The 18,802-nt window shown below is 36.3% G+C and overlaps 1 protein-coding gene and 1 non-coding gene across 2 annotated transcripts in view; one reads left to right on the plus strand and one right to left on the minus strand.

Annotated features, from left to right (window-relative positions):
• Su(var)3-3 (lysine-specific histone demethylase Su(var)3-3) overlaps nucleotides 1-18,802 on the minus strand; it is a 543,194-nt gene that overhangs the window by 476,563 nt on the left and 47,829 nt on the right. The gene's annotated exons all lie outside the window — the stretch shown is intronic.
• On the plus strand, nucleotides 7,711-7,782 carry TRNAA-UGC (transfer RNA alanine (anticodon UGC)). Its single transcript has one exon. It is a non-coding gene; the product is annotated as a tRNA-Ala (tRNA).

The following is an 18,802-nucleotide window of genomic DNA, read 5'->3' on the forward strand; positions in this document are numbered from 1 at the left end:
TAAAACAACGACGACGATGATTCGGAGAAGCGTTTGAAGATGATCAAGCGTAATAAACCCGAGTTTTTGCGTCGATATGTCACAATGGATGAAACATGGCTCAATTTCACTCCGAAGTCCAATCGACAGTCAATCAGTGGACTGCCCGCTCCAGTCGACTGATTATGACGTCTGTATTTTGGGATGCGCACGGAAGAATTTTCATTGACTACCTTTAAAAAGGACGGACCATCAATAGCGACAATTACATAGCGTTATTGGACCGTTTGAAGGACGAAATCGCTGCTTCTGCTGCTTCACAAAGACAATGCACCGTGTCACAAGTCAGTGGCAAACGATAGCAAAAAACCCTGAATTTTCGTCGAATGAAGAGGTGATCGCCGAAACTGAGGCCTATTCTGAAGCATAGGATAAATCGTACTACAAAAATAGTATCGAAAAGTTGGAAGGTCGCTATAGTCAGTGTATCATCCTTAAAGGGAATTACGTTGAATAAAAAAAAATAATTTTGCCAAAAAAATGTGTTTTACTATGGTAGGCCGGTGACTTTTCAATTCACCTGTTATAAAAATACGAGAAAACATCTCCGGAATCTCTCTCCTCTCATATACTGTAAACTGGAGGGAATTAACCGAAAATGAACCTCCGAATTTGTCCTCGAATAATCGCCTAATTTATTATCCTGAATATGGCCGTGGCTGTCGACGCCGAAAGAAGCCCGGTGTGTTCCGCGGGGACATCCGCTGTACAAGGCACGGGCTAAGTTATTCGATTTGAATGGGGATTTATTCGGCTCGGTAAAAATCGAAACATTGTGCCGGAGCTCGGGAAAAATTTCCGATATGCGCCATATTTTTCGTCGGACTCGGGCTCGGACCAAAAAAAATTTAGTCTACCTAAGATCGCCGTAAACTACCTCAACGGCAGATTCCTCAAAGCCCTCGCGTACTTTTACCGAATTCTTTACGAGAACGTGAATCTTCTCGGACAGACTCTCAGATCCGTATTGTATCCTTCGCCATTATTTCAACTGCACTTGCATTTATCAAAAGTGATTTATCAGAAGTGGTCCAAATTCAATCACAATTTATTGAGTTAATCACATTTAGCTCATAACTCATTTATAGAATATAACTATCCTGACATGTAGAAGAACACTTCAGATACTACTCTAACTTATTTTAAAGTCTATCCTAACTTTTATTCTAAAAACTTATTCTAGCTTATTCTAGAGATTACTAAATCTCACTCTATGTGTCTATTGATAAGTTCGTATGGTAGTTGCGTTTGAGTCTACGCACTACATTGTCATGGCGCACATTTAACTGTACTTCGCCCTAACACTCCGAATCACACTCGTTAAGGGTTCTATGGGAATATCGTGCTGAATCAGTTGTTGGATACGTAATACGGGGCCGTCCACGATGACTCCCAACACTTGATTCTGGAACCTCTGAGGGATATCTGTTAGATTTCCTAGTAGAACCCCACAGTTCAATACTATAGGTCCAAATGGGCCTAAGTATTGACTTATACAGCAAAACCTTGTTATCTAATGTCATCCATCAGTCAGTAAATTCGGATTAGTTTAACCCCAAGCTATTTGCGTTTTGTCACTATATCTTTTTTCCATGTTGTTCAAACGCTGATCGAAATGCATTCCCAGATATTTAACGTCGTCTGCTTGAGGAAGTTCATGATTGTTCAGTTGTCCTCGTTTTCGTCAAAAATGGCAAAATGTTCGCTCCACTAAGTTAACTCGCTAAAATATTTAGCTTATTGGCTAAATTTTATTTATGGACCCTCTCACAGTCCAAAAAACGTGTGAAAAGGAATTTACTACAAAAACGAGATATTTGGAGGATCACTAGAATAAATATAGTCCATTCAAATTTTTTTATATATGCGTCATGGAAATTTGTGACGTCAAAAAGTCGCAATGTTGCCGCATCATATCTGAGTTTTTCTTCAGTTTGATTTTGACATACAAAAAAATTCAAAATATTAGTTATAATTACTACAGGTTATAAACCGGCAAACGTTTTTTTTTTTTAGTTTTATATTTAGCCCTTTGATTATTTTGATAAATTTTAAGTCGCTCCCTAATATATCATATCACTTTGTTGAAAATGCCGAAAACTATAGATATTCGGGGACACAAATTGACTGCGGCTTTATGAAGTTATTTCGAAAAGGAACGAAATAATGAAGGCCCCCTTTTGCCCGTAAATTCCGTTAGAGAGGTAATTATTGATGATATTAAATATTATAAGTTGCTGCAATTTTAGTGAAAATGTTTTTACCGTGTTGCTGCTGCGCTGAATATTAGTGTAGGTACTGTGAATAACATCGCTTACAAATTGAAAAACAATACGTTAGATTCAACCAAGAAAACTTGACCATCTTGATATTGGCTCTATTGGAGACCAAATCTACGAAATGTATAAGAACAGTCAGTACATAAACTATTTTATCAATATAAACATAATTTAATAAAACTATTTTAGAGAAAAATGTTAGTCTGGAAAGTATATATAAAAGAATTAGGGACATGCAGCTTTTGAGGGATATAACACATCCCTACATACACTCTTACAAGGTATAGGATGGTGTAAAGATAACCCTCGAAGAGGTCTAATGGAACGTTCAGGCATTGCGTTAAAAATAATTCAATGTTTAAAGGCATACAATAAGACCAAGGAAGATAAGTTATTTCAATTTGTGTATCTTGATGAAACAGAAAAAAAAGTGTAAAAACAACAAAAATTGATGGAAAAAGGTAAAAGTTGCAATACCATTCGATTAGATTTTGTTGATCATCATATTTATTAATAATTAATTGCAGATATATCGTTAGCCATGTAGGGAATAAGAACCGTTTTATTCCTGATACAGAATTAGTGTTTTCCTCCAAATCTAAGGGCAACTACCATGGAGAAATGAACCATAACATGTTTATGTTATGGTTTAAAAATCAATTGTTGAAAAACCTAGAGGAACCATCAGTTATTATTTTGAACTCGATAAGACATATAGAGGAAGTAATAGATAAATGGTGAATCGTTAACATGTTTTAGATAGAATGAAAATTAACAGTTTAGTGAATGGCTTGGATAGTGACTCGGAAAATAAAAGTGACTAAAGGAAACTTTCAGGACATATGATATTGCTGGACATTTCTGAGACAGAGTGATGGGAGTGGAAACAACTAAAGGTATGCACATAATTAATAGTATATATCTGAAGAAAATGGAATTGTAGGGCGTGAAAGATTTGTGTGCGCAGATATGATTGTAATTGTTCAGAATTAAACATGAGCCTTTGGTTAGAATGTATGAGGAGAGAATGAATACTAACTATTTTATAGATATCGTAAATGCACTAGGCAGAATTTAGTGATTAATTTTATCAAAAATGGTGTACACAGGTAGTAGTAGAAGAAATAAAAACTACAGTGATATCAACATGACTTGACAAGAAAACACACCATCGAAGAAAACAAGAACTAAATGTAAAAAGGTAAATATGCTCTCGAATGAAAGTAAAATACATTACTTTGATATATAATTATATAATTGTTAATTAGGTGGATTAGGCCTCCAGGGAGAAACCACTACTTAAAAACATGTGCTTAGAACTCATGGGTGGTGCGGAAAATAGTTCAATGTTAATATAATAAACCAACTCTAACCTACAAAATATTATACCTTTGTTCTTAATTGTAGTTTTAAGTCCTTCGATAATATATGCGTTAGATGTAATATAACGTTAAAATAAATTATATTTGAAAAAAATATTTTTATTTAATTATTTTATTGAGATTAGAATTTTGTTGTATGTCAAAGCCAAACTGAACTAAAACTCAGAATTGATGCGGCATCGCTGCAAAGTTTTGACGTCACAAATTTCCATGGCGCATATATAAAACAAACTCCAAGTAGACTATAGTCATATTTCGGCTGTAAATCCGCGAAATCAATACAACCGTACGAAGTAAAACGCACGAGATTTCAAGTCAGTCCGGTCCTGCGATAAGCAATAAACAACATCGGTTATCTGCTGGTAACGAAAACAGGATCGAAGACGATCTTGTAGCGTAGCGATAAGACGGAGGGACATCAGCGCCCCCATTACCCCGATCATGCGACGATTGGTCGCGAAATCTATTATTGGTGGGAATTTAGATAGCATTGGAGGTCGTTAATGGGCCAATTTCCGAACGGAGATACGAGGATCGGGACCGGGTTATCGTCGCGGAATGACAGGTCGCCGGAGAGGTATCGGAACGACTCTCGACGAGGTCCCCCATTGAAAATGTCGCCGACTGGACGGGAAAAAGAACTAGCTCTGGTTTATTATGGTTATAATATTGAAACCAACAGGTTTCGATCAAACTATCTTTATACTTGAATCTGAAGGTCGAAAAATGGTCCATCTAATTATTAAGAAAGAATTTATTCGATGAAACATCAAGAACAAACAAATTTTTTGGCAAAATTAGATTTTTTTTATTCAACATAATTAACTTCAAGGGTGATACACTGATTATAGCGACCTTCCAACTTTGCGATACCATTTTTATAGTACGATTTTACCTCTGCTTCAAAATAGGCCTCAGTTTCGTCGATCACCTATTCATTCGACGAAAATTTCTTCCCAGCGAGCATTCTTTTGAGATATGAGAACAGGAAATAATCGCTGGGGACCAGATCTGGAGAATACGATGGATGAGGAAGCAAATCGAAGCCGAATTCGTGGATTTTTGACACGGTGCACTGTCTTGATTAACCAGCACTTACTTTTTCTTCAAATGCAGGCGTTTTTCGGCGATTTCGTCCATCAAACGGTCCAATAACGCTATGTAATAGTCGATGTTGATGGTCCACTGTGCAGTCCACTCGGATGACTGTGAATTGGACTTTGGAGTGAAATGATGGAGCCATGTTTCATCCATTGTCACATATCGACGTAAAAACTCGAGTTTATTACGCTTGATCATCTTCAAGCACTGCTCCGTATCATCAATTCGTCGTTGTTTTTGGTCAAAAGTGAGCTCGCGCGGCACCCGCTTTGCACAGAGCTTTCTCATACCAATATAATCGTGAATGATATCGTGTACACCTTCAGTCGATATCTTCAGAGTGTCTGCTATTTAATTCAGTTTCAATTTACGGTCATTCAAAATCATTTTGTGGATTCGGTGCCCATTTCACCACGTCTACGACTTAGTATATCAATCCTTGATGGTTGATTTTCCTTGGGCTGTGTCCGGAAACTCGACATCAAACCAAGTTTTTACTTCAACTGCATTTTTCCCTTTAAAAAGCAATATTTTATCACGCGTATATCATTAAACGCGAAATTCCTTTTTATCCATTTTTTTCACAATAACAAAAGTTGCTTCACTCAAAATGCTATAATTCACAAACTAATTGTCCGACAGCTGTAAAATTTATACACGCTTCTTTTGAGGGTTAAGGCTAACTAAAAAACATATGGATTTAATTCTAGAAGCGCCATCTATGTGTCAGGCCGGGGACTTTTCAATTGACCTATTACGAACACGTCCTGGGGCTTCCAGTCAGTTTCCCGGTGCGTCTGTATTTTACACCCCCCTACAACCTCCCAATGTTGCTCAAAATGTTTTAAAGAATTCTGGAGACTACATTATAGTTTGAGCCTGAAAAGTACAGAATTTTTACCAGAAGCTGTGAGATCGGGCCCGCCCCAGGGCATAGTGACAACTTTGTTAAAGATTATATTGTTTTATATCATATTGCTTTCATATTCAGCAGACATTATTCCTTCGAAAACAATTAATTCGAGAGTTGATAACTAACAAGTTGAACTTTTCTTTAAGAAATTTCAATTATATTCGAATACAAAAGCAAAACGACTTTCGTGTCGATCGAGCAAATAACTCAAATCACGCCAAATTTTCTTGACTTGTTATACTATAAAGTAACGTTGGGAACTTTGGACTGAAATTGATTATCGACTGTTTAGTAATTGACTACTTTTTACTATAGACTGTTTCAGTCGCTATTTTTGGTTCGACTGATTTTACTACTATTTACTAGTGACTTTCAGTCGACTACTTTCAGTCGCTATTTTCGGTCCGACTGTTTTTATTATTATTTACTATCGACTGTTTCAGTCGCTATTTTCAGTTCGACTGATTTTACTACTTTTTACTATTAACTTTTTCAGTCGACTGCTTTTGTTACTATTTACTATCGACTGTTTCAGTCCTGTAATTCTAGTTACTATTTTTGGTTATATTAGTTTCATTCGACTGATTTTTAACGTTCTGGCTCTGTCATCCTAGCCGTGACCTTGACAAAAATTCACCGACACTGACAAAAATGTATCGAATATATGCTTACATAGATTTATATATAATATTTATAATTTTATGGTTTTTTTGTAGTTTGCTTGTAAATAGCAATATATTGTATATTAATATAGCAGCAATTAATGTGATAGGGTAAAAAGATTAAAATTATGAATGTTTAAGGTAAATTTTATATGGCTCAGTGAATGGAGGTAAAACGAAATGAAACAGTGGTGTTTACATTAAGTGACCGTTATTTATTGAAGTAATATAAAAATGTGGAAAATACAAAAAAAAATAAAGCGAATGGCAGCGGTATTACCTGGAGACGAGGCTTGGGCAGTCGATGGTGGTACGTCTAAAACAAAAGATGGTCGAGTACTGAATGAATGGAAATACCCTCCAATAATATCCCAGATAAAAGTCTCGGGGTTGCTGCTGGCACCCCGCCCGTTTTCAACATCTGGGATTATATTTCTGGGTATTTTGTAGACCGTTATTCCACTACGTAAAATTCGACATGCCTCAAGGTCGCTACAAGTGATAAATAGTAAAATACTTTTGACTGTTTTTATGGCAATAATACATAATATTTGGATTACTCGCTCAATTTTTGTTAAAAAATTTTGTTCAATAATAAATAAAGGAGTTACTATAATGATTTAAAAAAACTCTAGTAGTCATTGTGTGATCATTTTTAATTATGTCATGGATTAGTTATTTTTTTCCATGATTAGATATATGTTTAATATTTATATGTAGTAATAAGTAGTATTTATGATTATTGCACATCCTGAGATTTTAGGTTTTGTTTAGGTTCTATTGTATTGTCTATATTTATTATAGTATATTATTTGAAAATAGCAATTAACGTATTAAAATACCATAAAACATTTGTGGGGTATTAGTTCAAATATAAAAGTAATTCCACTTCATTTAAAATGAAATTATTAATTGCATGTTAATAGTATTCGGTAATTATTTTTTCCTTTTCTTTTTCAAGTTAGTACGTGAAGAAATATGTACATCTTCGTCGCGCTTATACTCCGTTGGAAAATATAAGCACGTATAAAATTAACTGCTCCAAGCAATTATCTCCGTCCCTTCTTCTCTCAGAATGTATAGAGGAAAGGGTTCGTACATCTTAATATGTCATCACGAATTGAAAAAAAAAACAGGCAAACCGTGCATTTGACTTAAGATAGTAATTACTATTTTCAGTCGCTGGTTTTTTGACTATCGACTGTCTGGACTGTTTTGCGACTATTGACTGATTCGACTGTTTTCAGGCGATATTTCCAAACGCCTCCAAAAACCTCTGATATGAATATTGCCGATGGAACTGAATTACGTATAAAGAAAACGATTCAGTATCAGGGGATGTAGCTCAGTGGTAGAGCGTTCGCTTTGCATGTGAAAGGCCCCGGGTTCGATCCCCGGCATCTCCAAACTTTTTTTTCTCTCTCTCTTGTTTCCGTTTCGATCGGCCAAAAAAATACCGTGTAGTATACACAAGCAGGAATAATATTACAAAAACCGCAAGCGCACGGCAATTAATATTTCAATCATCCCGACCAATGGCCCCATCTCTGAAATACTGCTGCATAACTACATACGATCGGCCATCGGAAATTGATTGATCTCTCTCACCGTACGGCGCACAGCACAAAAACGACCTAATCTGGCGATCGCTATCGGAAGGGGAGCGCATTACAAACTGACAAGAGGATAAAAATATTAAACGCAGGAATTCTATTCGCGCGCACGGCGAACGAAAAAAGAATGCCGAGCCCGTTAGATCGTCGATGAATCGGGAGGAAGAATGAGAGAGAAAGGGTAAAAAAATGACGAAAACAAAGTGATACGATTTGCAAATTCATTGTCACTAAATATCGTAACAAAATGTGAAATTAAACTGAAGCAGAATATCTTTTTCTTACTTACTATTTAATTCTTACATTGTTACTAGTCGTTTCCGACTAACCTACAATTTGTCTTCATGATAACTTAAATCTAGGTATATAACTAGGAGGACCCATCGGCCCTATCTCAGTCTCTGGTGAAATTATGTTTATACATGTCACTGCAGTACTTCTTATTAACTACACCTCACTACACAAGATTAGATGTAATACACTTCCTTGTGGTACACCTGCTTTAGCTTCTTTTATTGTAGAGTAAGCTTCTTCTTGTTTAACTCTAAACATTCTGGCTGTAATGTACGATTTTAGTAGTTCGGTGTGTTGTTTTAGCAAAATTTTCGGTAGTTTATCACTACATAGTATAAAACAAAGTCGCCTTTTCTGTCCCTATATCTCTATGTGCGCTTAAATCTTTAAAACTACGCAACGGATTTTGATGCGTTTTTTTTTCAATAGATAGAGTGATTCAAGAGGAAGGTTTATATGTATAATACATGCATAATATACTAAGGCAACATTGCTAATTTTAGAGATTTCTAACGTGATGTCGTAAATTAACCTATTTTTTTAGGCTTATTTAGCAATTAGCAAAAACGCTGCCTAACCCTACGAGTTAGATCAAATTAATGTACTACAGTATTGTACACCATAAAAAGGTCTACAAAAAAGTCCGCGATGGTATATGTTTATCTTTTAGGGATAACCCACATTAACCATTTTTATTGTTTACTTTTTACGTGAGAAAATGGCTTATTTACGAAGCTATTTTAAGCAATACGGCATTAATCCTTATCGAAGTAAGTACCTTAAATACAGTGTGCAATTAATATAGATCAATATGGTTCCTTACAGCATGTAAATTAAACAAATATTTTCGAAAATAAAAATGTGTAATGTAATAAAAATTGTATGAATTTAGATATTCCAAAGATAGCAGGAAATCTCCATAGTAAGTATAGGGGAAGAGGAATTGTTTTACTCCAAATTTAATGCGTGCAGGCCAAGGGCAGTAATGAATGAACCAAAAATACTGGATCGATTTTAATCATGTTTTCATTGAGTGACATAGGCAAATATATTTTATGCCCGTGCAAAGTCGGAGCGGGCCGCTATGTTTTTATATACAACGTTCATATTTTTTCTGTAGTCTATTTAATTTAGTATCAGCATTGCACCCGTGCGAAGCCGGGGCGGGTCGCTAGTGTGCCTATATAGTAGAACATAAAATAAGTGTAGTAGATAGATTAAATAAGTTTTCTGTTTATTTTTATTTAGTTATTACGATTATTATGTACATATTTCAATTCTTAGTGAGTTTCTTATTTATTTTTTGAATTCGGTTCAATTTTTTTGTTAAAAATATTTTTTCATTTCTACTCTTTCTGAATTTTAACAACCAACGTGCTTTTTTCTCTGTAAGTTCACCACCGTCAGCTCGCTAAAGTTCAGCCGACCCGTACGGAAATTATTGATGGTCCGCTTTTCTTTCTTGTTGTTTATGACGCGTAATAATCTCCGATGCTATTTTAATGATGATTCTTCGAGGAAGCAGGAAATTTTCATAACGCTGATGGCAACATAAAGCGGTGGAAAAAAAACCGGTTCAGTTTATAGAGAGACCGTTTCGCTCTCGCTCGATCACTATTTTTTATTCGACGATTGTCAATGAACTTTTTTTCTCCCGAAGATCTTATTGAATGAAGCTTAATAGCTTCGGAATTTTTCCGTTCGGTTTTTGTTTTGCCGTGCGTGCGTTGTTTATTATGTTTGTCGTTATGTAATTGGTATTAGGTGTTTTTTTTTTCGATATTATATTTTATATACTAGAATTGTGAATTAATTTTGAAGGATATATAAAGAATAGTGAAACTTAGGAGTATTCGGTTTAAAAATGGTGATATTTAATATAATAAGCTATTGGATAAATTGATCGATATAGGAGAACAAGATTTTGGGGTTTGAAATGTTATAAATACATGTTGTAGTTCAATATAATTCCGTTCCATTGCATTTGCAGCTGTTACTTCTCAACTTGTCACCATTTTATAGACTCCATGATATATTTACCATACCAAGATTATTTTCTTATATTTAATAAATAAAATAATATATGAAAATCAGTAACAGTTCCCATTTGTGTACTAAATCACTACATAACTACACAAAATCATACGACTTGATTCTGTTGAGTCTGCGTCCTAGTTCATTGTGGTCCAAGATTTGGAATCTCAATACCTCGATTTAAATAGATATTCCTATACGAGGGTCACTATTTATATTTTGGGAATAGGAAAAATCAAATGTCACGATGATCGAGACACTTTCGCATAAGCTTAAACCAATTTTCAAAGTATTTATTCCATTCCGAAGCTTCAATAGGCTCTTCGGCCGATAAAAATCGTTGACCACGCAGTTTATTTTTCACGAATGGGAACAAAAAGAAGTCATTGGGTGCCAAATCAGGGCTGTACGGCGGATGACCCATCCATTCGATGTTTTGTGTGCTCAAATAGTCTCTTGTTTGAGAGCTCGCCTTGTCATGATGAAAAACAAACCGGCGTCTCTTGTTTGTTTTCCTTATTTCGCCGAAGAGTTCTGGCACACAAATGGTTGTGTACCAATCAGAATTTACTGTTCTACGATTGAAGCACCGTGATTGAATTTCTTAATCATTTCTTTGCACCAATCGACACGAGCTGATTGTGAAATTGTGTGAGATCCAACACGAACATAACTTTCCCACAGCCAAGTGTTCATGGAATAGCATGCATATATGCTGGTGGAACGAATGCTTAGGGATGCCGAAATCTCACAATAGGTGACATGACGATCTTGCTTAATCATTTCGCATTTCATTCATTCATTTCCGAAATATACGCGGCATATAAACCGGCTCGGCCGGAAACGAACGAACAACAGACGATACCTGCAATCTGTTTAATATATATATATATATATATATATATATATATATATATTTGAAATACAATAAACAAAAATCACCCTATATACGTACAGACCAATCCAAAATAACAATGAGATAATTTCTGAATGTATTATTGACTTTTATCCCGAAATATATACATGTTGGAACTCAAATTGCAACTTGTGTAGCTGTTTGCAACTTTAATGCAATAAGAACAATTTGCAACAATAAGAACAATTGGCCTATGTGTTTACCATTAAAGGTAAAATTAACTAATTAGAACCATAACCGCATTGAATACTCAAAAATACTAGATTTTAACGCTCCAAGGTGAGCCAGAACCGCTCGTTTGAAAATAAAAGTTCAGGAGAAGCTCTTTGAAGTAGAGGAAGACTGAATGTATGGAGAAGAAACTGCGGATTTAAAAAAGTAGGTATTATGTACCAGGGTTAGACTTGTAGCTTTATCTGAAACTTTAAACGCGTTTTTCTTTCGAAATTATATTTTCCGAGACTGTTGACATATTATCGCAAGTTTTACTAAACGATCTACTTGAAATATAGTGTAAACCTTCTTTATATACATCAACTCCCGCAAGCAGAGGATGCTAAATATATTGTTATGCACCTAGATCGACGCCTAACCTGGAAGAAGCACATCCTCGCCAAATGGAAACAACTAGGAACTGAAACTCTATCAAATGTATTAGCTTATCGGGCGCAAATCCAAGTTATCATTAGATAACAAAATATTGTATAAATCTATGCACAAGCATATTTTTTCATTTGGAATCCAACTATGGGGAACCGCTAGTCTAATATATTCATCAAACAACGGTTCCAAAATAAATAAAATTCTGCGTGGCATTTTCGATGCACCGTACTATGTTTCAAATGAAGTAATACGAACGCGATATTCCCACGAAATCAATAACGAGTGTAATTCAACGTGTTGGTGTGAAGTACTTCGAACGATTATCAGTGCATCCCAATACACTCGCTAAGCAGATAAATATGCGAAGTGACAGTGAAGTGCATAGACTAAAACGTCTAACACCATCCGATCGGATTATTGAACATATAAAAACTTTAGAATACGTTTTAACATAAGACTAATTAATTAAAGTAATATTTTGTAAAGGAGATCACTTAATGACGTGATTTTCTACATGCCGTGTATATATAATATAAACATAACAAATACTTATTGCCCCCTGGGCAGATTGTGGAACTACTAACAAAAATGAAAACAATCGTAACTTGGTGAAGAAAAATTGTATGGTTTTTTTACAAGAGCAGCACTTCTCTAGATTAGGAATTTTGTTTTTTGTTGGTTTCAGATTACTAGGAAGGTTGCAATCATATGGTACAAGGACTCCCCATTTTATCAGCCTGTAATTTTTTGAATTATTTTTTTTATGTATTATACATGTACAGCCAAAAATAAACATTATATATTTTAATTTTTTTATTTTAAATTTTACTTCTTCCCTAACCACACGACTATAGTAAATAGTCTAAAAAAATTAATATCAAAAGGAGTTTTGTTCCATGTTTAACAAAATAATTTATATATATATATATATTACCAACAATGGTTTATCTGGACTGGACCCACAGTTTAACGTAGGTTCCGAACCACGGTTCTCAGCATTAAGCCTACTGACTGGCCCCAGAAGATATCCGGTCTTACCCAGCCTGGTTACTGGCGTGACTGGGATCATTTTCCTTGTCGAATTTTACACTCTTGCCTAGATTATTCACAAATTTTAAAAACACCAAACAAACATAAATTTACGACCATGCCCCAGAAGGATTCGACATCGCGGCTATCGCAACAGTAGGAGGACCGTCCCATTGCCTTTACCACTGCGCCACCTAGCCTGCAACAAAATAATTTTAAATATTCTAGGCGTTAATTAAACCCTACCAGGTCGCACAATACAGCGACAAGTGCATTGAAAGACTACACGCGCAAAAAGACCCCGTATAACTCGACAACGCCTCGACATATTAACAGCCCCACTATTTTCTATTGTTTCACCTGAATCGCGTCAGACAATGAACAATTAGAATACGGTAGAAAGGGCGTTTAACGTACTTTAAACTAGTCCATCGGCCATCTGTTTCGCTGCCATCTTTATCCGGACGACGATAAATAACCCCATTTTGGTGTTGGCGTTGTTAAGGCCAACACCAACCGGGAAAATATGAAACGGCGATCCCGTATAATGGCGATTAAAAGACCGTTCGCACTTCTCGACGTGTCGGCCGCCTTCTTCTTCTGATCCCATCGTAACGTGTTCATATAGCGACCGAGCTCGAGATACGATCTCGGCCGGCGTCTGTTGGACGATTTTCGAGCGGGGTGTATCGCCACGAAATCCGGACAAAAAGCGATCGCTGGCCCGGGTCCAGTTCTTGTTCGCGAGCCTCCGAAACGGCTTTTTGTTCGACGCGAGAGAGACGCTACAAATCAATTTCGGCCGGGCCAGTCACCCCGCGCCAATGGAAATCGGGGGTGGATGGACCCGAAACAATGTTCTAAATAATTGGTGCTATTAATGAATCAGGCCAAATATAATAATGAAAATCAGAAGTGGTCAGATGGATTTGACATTTCCTTACATAAAATAAGAGTTTCCAATTTGGTATCACATTAATCCTGCAACACTCAAAATTGCATTTTCAACCAAACCAATTCGATGACAATGAATTTCAAGATTTTATGGTCGAAACCACAAATCAAAGTATCCAACATCCTTCAAACAGCTTAGCATTTGATTCAAATGCTTACGGGAAACATTTAAAAGAAGGGAACATATGAATTGACTGAAAATGCTCATCCGATTTCCAATTTCAAGCGCAAAAAATCATGGATTAGTCCAGGAGAGCCATCCACATCGGTGGTGTATTCATGACTGTCAACGTAAATTGAACAAGTATTCTTGCAAAAAAGATCGACAATAGCGTGTACCAAATCCAAAGTCGTCAAGTAGCATGACAACGCTCGACCAAACGTTACAAAAAATGTGAAGATTACAATGTTGTAGCTCGAATAGGACGTTCTACAACAACCAGAGTACTCATCAAACGTAACGCCTTCTGATTACCACTTATTCAGATGGAGGTAACATCTCTTAACTGACACACGAATATTTGAAATGCTGAAGAGTGCGAAAATGGATCGATGATTAGACCGCTACCAAGCCACCCGACATTGTATTCCCATGTCGTCAAAAAGGCGAAAAAAGTTAAAGAAAACGGTGGGCCATATTTTTATTGATATATAACACATGGGCTGAAAAAGCCAGCCACTATTCGTCTTCACCGAGGATGTTTTACCATGTTTTGTGTACGCTGAGAGCTACAGCGGATAATATCACTTGGGAAACATTAAACAATTCAGCTGTTATCGTCACGGACACTAAAGCTAACCGAGCACCAAGGAGTTATCTTCTTTCTAGAGATGATAAATCTGAGAGATGACCGATAGATGACTCAACAATACATTTTTAAACTGTGTTTAAATTGTGTTATATTGCATGGTGTATTATTTTGTCAAACCCCTGTATATAATGCGCATTAAGTAGATTGTTGAACCACTAAGGGTAATAAAAAACTATAACAAAATACGACTTGCCTCCGCGTCCGCCAGATTTAGCACCCAATAGATAGATCACGGAATGGAGAAAACGATTCCCACAATCTTCAACATAGTTCTTGCCTTCCCGTAACATGATCTCGCCATATATCGGATAACAATTTCGCTTAATTATAATGCGGAATATGCATAGGCTTTTAATGAAACGTCTGAAAAATATTTCCAAACGACGAAAAAAGAAGAAGAAGACAGAGAGGCGAAGTTAAGGACGTCCCTGGAGCGTAGCGGCCGATCGATTCGGAGCGAGTTACGGGCCGGCCCAAGTTAATTGAACATCAGGATTGTGGCGCGGCTCGCGGTACGGCCGCCGCGGAAAACGAATACCCCATTGACGGCATTCCGGGAGCGGAAACATAATTCGAACGGCACAGGGCCAGGAATTGCGTCAATTCGCTCCTGCGGCCCACTCTCCGGCCGGCGAGATCATTTTCGCCTCGTACCGAAACGGAAGCAAAAAAGTTGAATAACCCCCCCGGTACAGTAGATCGGGCCCGTTCCAGCGATCTGACCATATAGGAAACTTAATCGGACCGAACCGATGGGTTGCGTTATTAAAGGAAATCGGAGAAAAAGTACAAATGTCTCAAGCAATTGAAAAGTCCCCGGCATACCATAGTAAAACACATCTTTTTGGCAAAATTAATAATTTTGAGGGTGATATACAAATTATAGCGACCGTCCAACTTTTCGATACCATTTTTATAGTACGATTTGTCCTTTGCTTCAAAATAGGCCTCAGTTTCGGCCATGACCTCTTCATTCGACGAAAATTTATTCCCAGCGAACATTCTATTGAGATCTAGGAACAGAAAATAATCGCTGGAGGCTAGATCTGGATAATACGGTGGATGAGGAAGCAATTCGAAGCCTAATTCATGAATTTTTGACACTACATGAAGCAGCACTTTCTTTTTTTTCAAATGCGGTCGTTTTCCGGCGATCTGGTCTTTCAAACGGTCCAATAACGCTATGTAATAGTCGCTGTTGATGATCCTTCCTTTTTCAAGGTAATCAATGAAAATCATTCCTTGCACATTCCAAAATACAGACGCCATAACCTTGCCAGCCGACTGTTGCGTTCATCGTGTGCAGTCCACTCGGATGACCTTCGATTGGACTTCGGAGTGAAATAATGGAGCCATGTTTCATCCATTGTCACATATCGACGCAAAAACTCGGGTTTATTACGCTTGATCATCATCAAACACTGCTCCGAATTATTAACTCGTCGTTATTTTAGGTCAAAAGTGAGCTCGCGCGGCACCCACCTTGCACAGACCTTTCTCATATCCAAATATTCGTGAATAAATGATGTACACATTCAGTTGATATCTTTAGAGTGTCTGCTATTTCATTCAATTTCAATTTACGGTCATTCAAAATCATTTTGTGGATGTTTTTAATGTTTTCGTCTTTAACAACTTCTTTTGGACGTCCACTGCGTTCACCGTCTTCGGTGCTCATTTCACCACGCCTAAACTTACCATACCATTCCTTGATGATTTTCCTGGGGCAATGTCCAGAAACTCGGCATCAAGCCAAGTTTTGCTTCAACTGTATTTTTTCCTTTCAAAAAGCAATATTTTATCACGCGAAATTCCTTTTTATCCATTTTTTTCACAATAACAAAAGTTGCTTCACTCAAAATGCGATAATTCACAAACTAATGATCCGACAGCTGTCAAATTAATATACGCATCTTTTAAGGGTTAGGGCTAACTAAAAACCATATGGATTTAATTCTAGTAGCGCCATCTATGTGTCAGGCCGGGGACTTTTCAATTGACCGTATAACAGGTTATATAGACTGACCAAGTACTTTGAAAAACAATAAATCCATTTTATTTAATAAATTGTCTTTTATTATTAGGTAACTGTATTAGGTTTCCATGAATAAAGACGACAAAAACTAGCACAAATAAAAGCACATATTAAAAACTAAGAAGATACAAATGTCTATCTGCAGGAACAAAAATAATATTTGTACTACAGACCTGATAAAGATTCAATGTAGTTGTATTTTGAATTCATCTCTGACATTCTGGATAACGCAGGTGAACCATAGTGATGCAACATTTTGGGGTTACGAAGAATGTCCGTAACAATTGGTATTTTTTCAGGGAATTTTGTTTTGAAAAATAACATAAAATAACTTATTCGTCCCTTTCTTGCTTTTATTTATTTATCATATTTTATTTGATCATTTATGGAACAGAGCGAAACCCTAATGCCGTTTCAAATTTGAAGATTATTCAAGTTTACGAAAAATAAAATATTATAATTATTATTTTTACAATTAATGTAATCTTATAAATTTCGTATTTTCAAAAAGGATTACAGTGCCGAATATTACCCGAAATTGCCTTACTAAAACCTATATAGAAAACATAAACGCCATATAATAACTTTATTATTAATTGCCTTACTATCAATCTACCATAAAATAGATAGAGAATACAAGTGATACAATAAAATATTATAAAAAAACAGAAATAAACACTAAATTATTAAAGAAACATAGTAGATAATATATACTGTACTGTTACTATGTATAGGCCTTACGATAGCAACCGCAATGATGCAAACAAAAGTAGTTTTTGCAATCAGTGTAGTTGAAAGGTATTTTCATTTTTTTTTTGCTTGACGAGCAATATTGGCATCGACCAATTTTATAATTATTGGATGTTGCTGAAGATTCAGGGCCAGCTTACAGATAAATTTTGGCGAGCCTAAGACTAATTGCTTTTGGCAACAATATCCACAGCTTCAAACTTTAACTTTGTTAGTAAACAAGGCCGGTGAAGACACGGCTGATCACTTACTTCGACTGAAATTGTTATTACGAAATTGTAAAAGAGTATGCTAAGAAGAAAGGAACAGAACTTTGTATGAGGATGAATGAAATGTAGTGACTGCTTGGACAACGATTCAACAAATTTTGAAGCCAGTGTAGACCTACGATGTGCAACTATAGGGCCGCAAAAAGAAATGCAATATAAATATGATCCATACTTATCAAAATTAAGTTCTTCGGGGCATTATTAACGTTCTATGATGGCCCTACATGTCCAGCCAAGAGATTGAACGAATTGAATCGAAATTGCGTGAACATAAAAACGTCAAAATGCGACAACTGCTCGACAATAGTAAGCTTACTCGAAGACTGAAGAGACAAAAACCCTTTAAACCAGTATATTTAAAGTATGTGTGAAAAAAGGTCCTATTTTAAACTTACATGAGGTGTACTAGTGGGAGTACATCCATCAAACACTAATTCAGTTTGGGTATAATATCTTAAATCAAAATTTTTAAAAATAATATTAAGGAAAAATACTAGACTGTGAATAGTTAGTTTTAATATGCATTTTATATTATTTTCACTCCAAATTACTTCGCCAACAATAAGCATTGGTTAAACTGAAAATTCTATATAAATCAAATAAGAAAAAACGAAATAACGTACTAAAAGCAAGTATGGTATAAGTACGAATAAAATACAGCCGAGTATAATAATAATAAAGAAGACAGCGACGGTCGAAATGGGCTTTTTGAAATACAGGTGTCCGATGCGACGCAATAATACCCCGTAAAAAATCAGTTAGTGCGTGAATTAGCGATAAACCAGTCGCGTATATCAAAAAATAATGGGGAAATACGGGTGTCCGATGCAAAATAAGTCGTGACAAAGGCAGGGACGCTGGCGTTGCGACGTTTTACGAATCGTAAAGCGGAGAGAGAGGACACCGGACAGGGGCGGTGTTTTGCTACTGCTGCGTAGGTAAAATTTACAAGAGGTATCTTATTAAAAACGGCGGTAAATTTGATTTCCATTACGGCAAACGTCACGGACGACCAATAAAGATCGATATTTATAATACCGGGCGTGCTGGGACCTCTTTGTCCGGCCGTACACCAAACGGCACCGTTAGTTATCCGCGCCATCGCGGCTGGAATTTC

The sequence above is a fragment of the Rhynchophorus ferrugineus genome, unplaced genomic scaffold (genome assembly GCF_030347505.1).
Source record: "Rhynchophorus ferrugineus isolate W39M unplaced genomic scaffold, kcgeb_rfMv2 rfM1, whole genome shotgun sequence".
In the NCBI taxonomy this organism is placed as follows: Eukaryota; Metazoa; Arthropoda; class Insecta; order Coleoptera; family Curculionidae; genus Rhynchophorus; species Rhynchophorus ferrugineus.